Here is a 9,197-nt window from a genome sequence, read left to right on the forward strand (position 1 = left end):
GCCGCATTCCCCAGGTCAAGCCACTTTTGAACAGGGTTGCTCAGCAGGACCCCGAATGCGAAGTTCCCCCGAAAAATTCGGGTGTTTTTTCGGTTTGCCGCATGCGAACCCGAACCCGAATGCTGCAATCCGAGCCGAACCCGAATACGAAGCCTGCCGAATGTGCACACTCGAATTCGGTCAGATGGAGCTGTGGGTTCGGTTTCGGCTTCGGGATTCGGGGATGACGTGATTGGGTCAATCAGAAGTCCTCCTGCCGAGGACCTGGCAACCCTAGCAACCAATCAGAGGAGGGGAGCCTGGCCCTCCCCTCCTCTATATAAGGCGGAGTGCGGAGCCACGCACTTGTGTGACTGCTGCTGGTACTGAGAAATTCTCCAGTGCTGTGCTGTGTCTGAGCAAGTGCTTTTCACTGCTAAACCTAGCGTTTTGCTTCCTAAACACCTCCTAAACACATTTATTGTTGTCTTATATAGTTAGCTAGTATTTTGATTGTTTTTAGTCAGCTAGTGTATAGTGTATACTGTGCTAGGCTAGTGTTAGTCTGTGAGCAGGCTAGGCCTGCTAGCCTAGGTAGCATTAGCCTACTACTAGCTTAGGTAGGTTAGGGATTCTAGTTAGTTGTGTACTAGTAGTACTAGAAACACACGATTGGTTCACACGATGGCCAGGGGCCCCGGACCTCTCTCACTGGCCGGGGCCCCAAGGCCAACACGTGATACCTGGAGGGGAGTGTAGGTGGGCCTGGACCTCTCACACCCAGGCTCTGGACCTCTCACATCCAGAAAACCCACCAACACTGCCTCTATACTGAATGCTAAATTCAACACACACAAGCAATAGAACACAGCAGTACATGCATCCAGCTACATTTGAAATTGATCAGCAGGTGCTCGTCAGCCAATCAGGATGCACTGTCATACACCCTTTACCTGCCATACCACATCTAGCAGCCATTAGCATTCAGGTGGGAGGCTTCAGTTGGACGCCATCGCAAGATTGCGTCGCTAGCAGGACCGCCCCGTGCAGGCATCCCTCCCACAGGGGTCCCTCCCTAACCGCTCACCTGTCCGCCATGTCCTAGAGCTGAAAGAAAACGTTTAAAAACACACGATTGGTTCACACGATGGCCAGGGGCCCCGGACCTCTCTCACTGGCCGGGGCCCCAAGGCCAACACGTGATACCTAGAGGGGAGTGCAGGTGGGCCTGGACCTCTCACACCCAGGCTCTGGACCTCTCACATCCAGAAAACCCACCAACACTGCCTCCATACTGAATGCTAAATTCAACACACACAAGCAATAGAACACAGCAGTACATACATCCAGCTACATTTGAAATTGGTCAGCAGGTGCTCATCAGCCAATCAGGATGCACTGTCATACACCCTTTACCTGCCATACCACATCTAGCAGCCATTAGCATTCAGGTGGGAGGCTTCAGTTGGACGCCATCGCAAGATTGCGTCGCTAGCAGGACAGCCCCGTGCAGGCATCCCTCCCACAGGGGTCCCTCCCTAACCGCTCACCTGTCCGCCATGTCCTAGAGCTGAAAGAAAACGTTTAAAAACACACGATTGGTTCACACGATGGCCAGGGGCCCCGGACCTCTCTCACTGGCCGGGGCCCCAAGGCCAACACGTGATACCTGGAGGGGAGTGCAGGTGGGCCTGGACCTCTCACACCCAGGCTCTGGACCTCTCACATCCAGAAAACCCACCAACACTGCCTCCATACTGAATGCTAAATTCAACACACACAAGCAATAGAACACAGCAGTACATGCATCCAGCTACATTTGAAATTGGTCAGCAGGTGCTCGTCAGCCAATCAGGATGCACTGTCATACACCCTTTACCTGCCATACCACATCTAGCAGCCATTAGCATTCAGGTAGGAGGATTCAGTTGGACACCATCGCAAGATTGCGTCGCTAGCAGGACCGCCCCGTGCAGGCATCCCTCGCACAGGGGTCCCTCCCTAACCGCTCACCTGTCCGCCATGTCCTAGAGCTAAAAGAAAACGTTTAAAAACACACGATTGGTTCACACGATGGCCAGGGGCCCCGGACCTCTCTCACTGGCCGGGGCCCCAAGGCCAACACGTGATACCTGGCGGGGTGTGCAGGTATGCCTTGACCTCTCACACCCAGGCTCTGGACCTCTCACATCCAGAAAACCCACCAACACTGCCTCCATACTGAATACTAGTAGTACTAGTTTAGTTAATTATTGCTGCTGTAGTCTGTTACTTTATTAGTTTCAGTACTGTGTTAGTTAGTTACTGACTGTGACAGGCCACCACCAGCATCCATTGTGAGTGATCTGACCTGTGACTGTCTGTCACCTCACCTGCCCGAGCCTATTGATTGATTGCGTCTGACCGCGTGTGACCGATTGTTGTAATTGTCACTGACTGTCTGCCGCACGACTTACTTGTATCGTAGTACGCTAGGTGTTTCTTAGTTACCTGCGTGCGTGCATACTACTAGTGTCTACTACTATACTACTAGTCTACTAGTACCCGTTCACTTATTTTTTTTTTTCACTTTTACTGTGTGATTTTATTATCATCCATAGTGTGTGTAATAAATAAGAGTTACAACACAAACAGGCCACCACCAGCATCTGTTGTGAGTGACCTGTGTCTGTCTGTCGCCTGCCCGAGCTTATTGATTGATTGCGTCTGACCGTGTGTGACCGTTTGTAATTGTCGCTGACTGTCTGCCGCACGACTTACTTGTATCATAGTCAGGGCCGGATTTGTAATTTTTACCGCCCAAGGCCCACTAACACCAGCCGCTCCCCCCTCCCCTCTTCCCCGACAACAGTGGGGTTAGAAAAGGTTTACCAAACAAGGAAAAGTGGAGAGGTTAGGGATATAGAAGAGTTAAAGTGAGGTAAAAGTAACAAAAAGGCGGTAAGGGGAAATTAAAGGCTAGGAACTTGGGAAAATTAGGGTGAGGCTATGAATTTGAGAATGGGATATGGGAAAATGGATAACATTAAGTATCAAGTTAGGGTTACAGATCAAGAGATTAGGGTGATTAAATTGACTAAGGACATTTAAGGTAGCCATACATTTAGCTATTTGATAAACAATCAACCATTTGATTCCATCATTTTATAGAATCGAAAGAGAGTCAATCGAACAGGATGTGCAAAATATCGGTTGATTGCACAGGGATCAGCTACTGTTCACCTATCATTCGCTCGACTCTGAATCAATTTTTGCATTTAGAGCATGGAGGTACAACATAGGTCAGATCGACTAGTGAAGGTGAATCACATAGAATATCGCTTGTAGTGTGCGGGCCACTAGTCAATTGACTTTTGATCAACCACACTCAAGTTGATCGCTTAATAAATTTTATTGCTTTATCGATTGAATCAGAATCACTTGATGTATGTACCTTTAGTGACATGACTGTGTACTCTGTAAAGTGCTGCAGAAGATGTTAGTGCTACAGAAATACATAATAATAATATGGTAGGACATAAGACTATGACAGATTAGATTGTAAGCTTCTTTGGAGACAGTCAGTGCCATGACTATGTACTCTGTAAAGTGCTGCAGAAGATGTCAGTGCTATATAAATACATAATAATAATATGGTAGGACATTAGGGTATGACTAGGATAGGATTAGATTGTGAGCTCCTCTGAGGACAGTCAGTGACATGACTATGTACTCTGTAATGTGCTGCAGAAGATGTCACTGCTATATAAATACATAATAATAATATAGTAGGACATTAGACTATGGCTAAGGTAGGATTAGATTGTGAGCTCCTCTGAGGACAGTCAGTGACATGACTATGTACTCTGTAAAGTGCTGCAGAAGATGTCAGTGCTATATAAATACATAATAATAATATGGTAGGACATTAGACTATGACTATGGTAGGATAAGATTGTGAGCTCCTCTGAGGACAGTCAGTGACATGACTATGTACTCTGCAAAGTGTTGCAGAAGATGTCAGTGCTATAGAAATACATAATAATAATAATAAAAATAATTAATAATAATAAGGTAGGACATTAGGGTATGACTATGATAGGATTAGATTGTGAGCTCCTCTGAGGACAGACAGTGACATGACTATGTACTCTGTAAAGTGCTGCAGAAGATGTTAGTGCTACAGAAATACATAACAATAATATGGTAGAACATTAGACTATGACAAATTAGATTGTGAGCTCCTTTGAGGACAGTCAGTGACATGACTATGTGCTCTGTAAAGTATTGCAGAAGATGTCAGCGCTATAGAAATACTTAATAATGATAATAATAATAATATGGTAGGACATTAGGGTATGACTATGGTGGGATTCGACTGTGAGCCCCTCTGAGGGCAGTCAGTGACATGACTATGTACTCTGTAAAGTGCCTCAGATGACAGTGCTGTACTCATACTTATTAAAGTGGTTCTCTGGTGGTCTGGAAAAACAAAAAGTGTAACTTACTGGGGCTTCTAACAGCCCCCTGCAGATATCCTGTCCTGCGCTGACACTGACGAATCCTCTGTTTCCCACTGCAGGTCACCATCTCATGTGGGTATTTGTCTAACAAGACGAATGTCAAAGCGGCTGTGCAGCCGTGGCCGTGCGCGTCCTTGCTCCCGCTTGCGTCTCCAGGAGCTTACTACGCAGGCACTGTACGAAAAAACTTTACAATGTCACAACAACTGCGCAGCCGTGGCTGTGCACATCCTCGCTCCTGTCTCCGGGAGCTTACTGTGCATGCACAGTACGAAGTTTTTTCGTACAGCACCTGCGTAGTAAGCTCCTGGAGACGCAAGCAGGAGCAAGGACGCGCACGGCCATGGCTGCACAGCCGCTTTGACATTCGTCTTGTTAGACAAATACCCGCATTAGACGGTGACCTGCGGTGGGAAACAGAGGATTCGTCAGTAACAGCGCAGGACAGGATATCTGCAGGGGGCTGTTAGAAGCCCCAGGTAAGTGACGCTTTTTGTTTTTCCAGACCACCAGAGAACCACTTTAAAAATATGGTAGGACATTAGACCACAACTAGAAAGTAAAACTAGTGAGAAAAATGGAAAGTGCAGAGGGGGAGTGCAAGATGGGAGACAGGGGTTCAAAGCACAACCCCATGACGAATTGCCGGGCACCTATGCTGAACGCTTTTCTGCTTGGTAGCAGAAAAGTGTTTTAACACAAGCTAACATTAGATAAACGAGCTGCCACCAACCATCCACAGAAACTCATCTTAATCATCCCTTCTCCTGCATCACTGCCTCTGCCACTGTAGCATCCGCAATAATATCTCCAGTTTAGCTTCGTGTAAGACGTGAGATACAGACATTACTTGCAGCACACTTCATATATTTTGCTTTGCATGACCCCATTCAAAAGACTAGTTAAGAAAAAAATATGCCCCAGCATGGTACCTTTGCACACCACTGTGCAAGTTCACATCCCTGCACACTTCTTGCTATTTCTAGTGCTGGATGGAGCACAGGCAGCTTTCCCTCCTCCTGGCTGGCTCAGTCCCTCGTGCTGCCCTTGTTTGTGTCCGTGCAGAGGGGCGGGGCCGCTGCAGATCACGTCTCCCCTGCCAGGTCACAGTGTCATATAACGGCAGGGGAGAGCGAGAGAACCTGGACAGCCTGTAAGCAGAAGCTGCAGCTAATAAAGAGCATAAAGAGCAGGAGAGTGCTCTCTTTGCTTTCAGCTGCAGCTCTTGACAGACAGGCCTGATCGATGTGCATGAGACTGTACTGTTGGGATAGAGAATAGTGTGCGCACCTCCCCACCCGCCCCTTGAAGTAGCAAAGAAGTCTCCGCCCTAGTCCCCGGCCTCGGGGGGCCTGCCCAGAAATCCGGCCCTGATCATAGTACGCTAGGTGTTTCTTAGTTACCTGCGTGCGTGCATACTACTAGTGTCTACTACTATACTACTAGTCTACTAGTACCCATTCACTTATATTTTTTTTCACTTTTACTGTGTGATTTTATTATCATTCGTAGCGTGTGATAAATAAGAGTTACAACACATACAGGCCACCACCAGCATCCGTTGTGAGTGACCTCCTGTGTCTGTCTGTCGCCTGCCCGAGCGTATTGATTGATTGCGTCTGACCATGTGTGACCGTTTGTAATTGTCACCGACTGTCTGCCGCACGACTTACTTGTATCGTAGTACGCTCGGTGTTTCTTAGTTTCCTGCGTGCGTGCATACTACTAGTGTCTACTACTATACTACTAGTCTACTAGTACCCGTTCACTTATATTTTTTTTTCACTTTTACTGTGTGATTTTATTATCATCCGTAGTGTGTGTAATAAATAAGAGTTACAACACATACAGGCCACCACCAGCATCCGTTGTGAGTGACCTGTGACTGCCTGTCGCCTGCCTGAGCCTATTGATTGATTGCGTCTGACCGTGTGTGACCGTTTGTAATTGTCACCGACTGTCTGCTGCACGACTTGCTTGTAGCGTAGTACGCTCGGTGTTTCTTAGTTACCTGCGTGCGTGCATACTACTAGTGTCTACTACTATACTACTAGTCTACTAGTACCCATTCACTTATATTTTTTTTCACTTTTACTGTGTGATTTTATTATCATTCGTAGCGTGTGATAAATAAGAGTTACAACACATACAGGCCACTACCAGCATCCGTTGTGAGTGACCTCCTGTGTCTGTCTGTCGCCTGCCCGAGCGTATTGATTGATTGCGTCTGACCATGTGTGACCGTTTGTAATTGTCACCGACTGTCTGCCGCACGACTTACTTGTAGCGTAGTACGCTAGGTGTTTCTTAGTTACCTGCGTGCGTGCATACTACTAGTGTCTACTACTATACTACTAGTCTACTAGTACCCGTTCACTTATATTTTTTTTTCACTTTTACTGTGTGATTTTATTATCATCCGTAGTGTGTGTAATAAATAAGAGTTACAACACAAACAGGCCACCACCACCATCCGTTGTGAGTGACCTGTGTCTGTCTGTCGCCTGCCCGAGCTTATTGATTGATTGCGTCTGACCGTGTGTGACCGTTTGTAATTGTCACCGACTGTCTGCCGCACGACTTACTTGTATCGTAGTACGCTCGGTGTTTCTTAGTTTCCTGCGTGCGTGCATACTACTAGTGTCTACTACTATACTACTAGTCTACTAGTACCCGTTCACTTATATTTTTTTTCACTTTTACTGTGTGATTTTATTATCATCCGTAGTGTGTGTAATAAATAAGAGTTACAACACATACAGGCCACCACCAGCATCCGTTGTGACTGACCTCCTGTGTCTGTCTGTCGCCTGCCCGAGCGTATTGATTGATTGCGTCTGACCGTGTGTGACCGTTTGTAATTGTCACCGACTGTCTGCCGCATGACTTACTTGTAGCGTAGTACGCTAGGTGTTTCTTAGTTACCTGCGTGCGTGCATACTACTAGTGTCTACTACTATACTACTAGTCTACTAGTACCCGTTCACTTATATTTTTTTTTCACTTTTACTGTGTGATTTTATTATCATCCGTAGTGTGTGTAATAAATAAGAGTTACAACACAAACAGGCCACCACCAGCATCCGTTGTTGTGAGTGACCTGTGACTGTCTGTTGCCTGCCCGAGCCTATTGATTGATTGCATCGGACCGTGTGTAAGCGATTGTAATTGTCACCGACTGTCTGCCGCACGACTTTCTTGTAACGTAGTACGCTAGGTGTTTCTTAGCTACCTGCGTGCGTACTACTACTGCCTACTACTACTACTAGTCACCACCAACACAGACTTTATTAAAGTTTACACCCTTTCCCGCCCTCTTCTACTTTTTTTTTTTTACTGTATTTGTATAGTGCACAATGACTGTCAGAGGGTGAGGCACCACCAGGAGAGGAAGCGCCATTGCAGGAGCCACTGCTAGCAGCAGCAGGTCTGGGACTCGTCCGCCGCCAGCCTTTGACCATAGGGAGGAGGGAGCAGAGGCGCAACAGCAGCATGTTGCGCCCATCTTTGAGACGGGTCGTCGCCCATGGCCCATTGGGGAGAGTCAGGTGCAGGCTGTGGTGGAAATGATGGCGGAGCAGGAAGCCACCTTTTCCAGCCAGGCCTCCAGCACCAGCGAGACTAATGCCACCAGCACCAGCACTCCTGTCCGCAGCAGGCCTCCGCCAGCGCTTGAGGCCATGGTCACGGTGACCCCATCGACCAGCCTGCCCTCAATGAGCACGCTCTTCTCCCCTGAGACTGTGACCATGTACAGGGATGTTTTGGAGAAGTATGAGTTGGAGATGATGGGGCCATCCAAGGAGGAGGAGGAGGAGTTTGAGGTGCAGAAGTTTGTTGTTGGCACTGAGGAGGAGGGGCGTGATGCAGGGGATGTTGGGGTAGAGGAGTTGGTTGAGTCGGGCTCACAGGATTTGTTTGGGGTTGATGATGATGACTTGATAGATCCTTCCTATGTGCCACCAGTACCACCAGCACAGTTGGTTGAAGGCAGCTCGTCATCGGAGGAGGAGGCGTCTCTGGCGCAGAGGCGCGGCAGCAGCAAGGCACAGGGCGTGGAAGGCAGGAGCCACAGCCTGCTGCTTCAGTCGCTACCACCACCCGCAGCAAACCTCTAACTACAACCAAAAAGGCACAATCCTCCAAGGGCACCCAAAAACCCCAGCCCTCAAGCTCAAAGAGCAGGTTGAAGTCCCCAGTCTGGCGGTACTTCACCAAGTGTCCAGTGGACCCGACCCGTGCAATTTGCAACAGTTGCAATCTCAGTCTCAGCAGAGGTTGCGATATCCACAAATTGAGTACCTCGTGCCTGCAGACCCACTTGCAGAGCAGACATTTTGAGGACTTTAATGAGTTGGAGAAGCTTATGCAAAGTGGTGCAGGCAGTGGTCAGAGCCAGACAGCCACTGCACAGATTTCAGCAGCAGAAGCAGCAGCCGACCCTCCTGCCCATCCATCAGCAGCAGCAGCCCCTTCTGCCCATCCAGCAGCAGCAGCAGGAGCACATCAGCAACTCACTCCCACCACCACCCCCCCCCCCCTCCCCCTGGGCAGCCAGTCCTCAGTGGTCTCATCAGCTCCCTCCACAGTGGCCTCCTCATCCTCCCATGCAGGCAAACGCCGCCAGACCCTGCTCAGCGAAGCATTCCCCGGTGTGACCAAGGTGCTGCCTCCCGCCCACAGGCGCATCCGGTTGCTGAACAAGTTGCTTGCCCG

At 48.4% G+C, this 9,197-nt stretch overlaps 1 protein-coding gene across 1 annotated transcript in view; it reads right to left on the reverse strand.

Annotated features, from left to right (window-relative positions):
* Nucleotides 1-5,476, reverse strand: part of ROPN1L (rhophilin associated tail protein 1 like) — a 424,846-nt gene extending 419,370 nt beyond the window's left edge. The window contains exon 1 of the mRNA XM_068234529.1: nt 5,414-5,476. The gene's annotated coding sequence lies outside the window, so the exon portion shown is untranslated. The remainder of the gene's footprint in view (nt 1-5,413) is intronic.
* Between the last annotated feature and the right edge of the window lie 3,721 nt (nt 5,477-9,197).

The sequence above is a fragment of the Hyperolius riggenbachi genome, chromosome 5 (genome assembly GCF_040937935.1).
Source record: "Hyperolius riggenbachi isolate aHypRig1 chromosome 5, aHypRig1.pri, whole genome shotgun sequence".
In the NCBI taxonomy this organism is placed as follows: Eukaryota; Metazoa; Chordata; class Amphibia; order Anura; family Hyperoliidae; genus Hyperolius; species Hyperolius riggenbachi.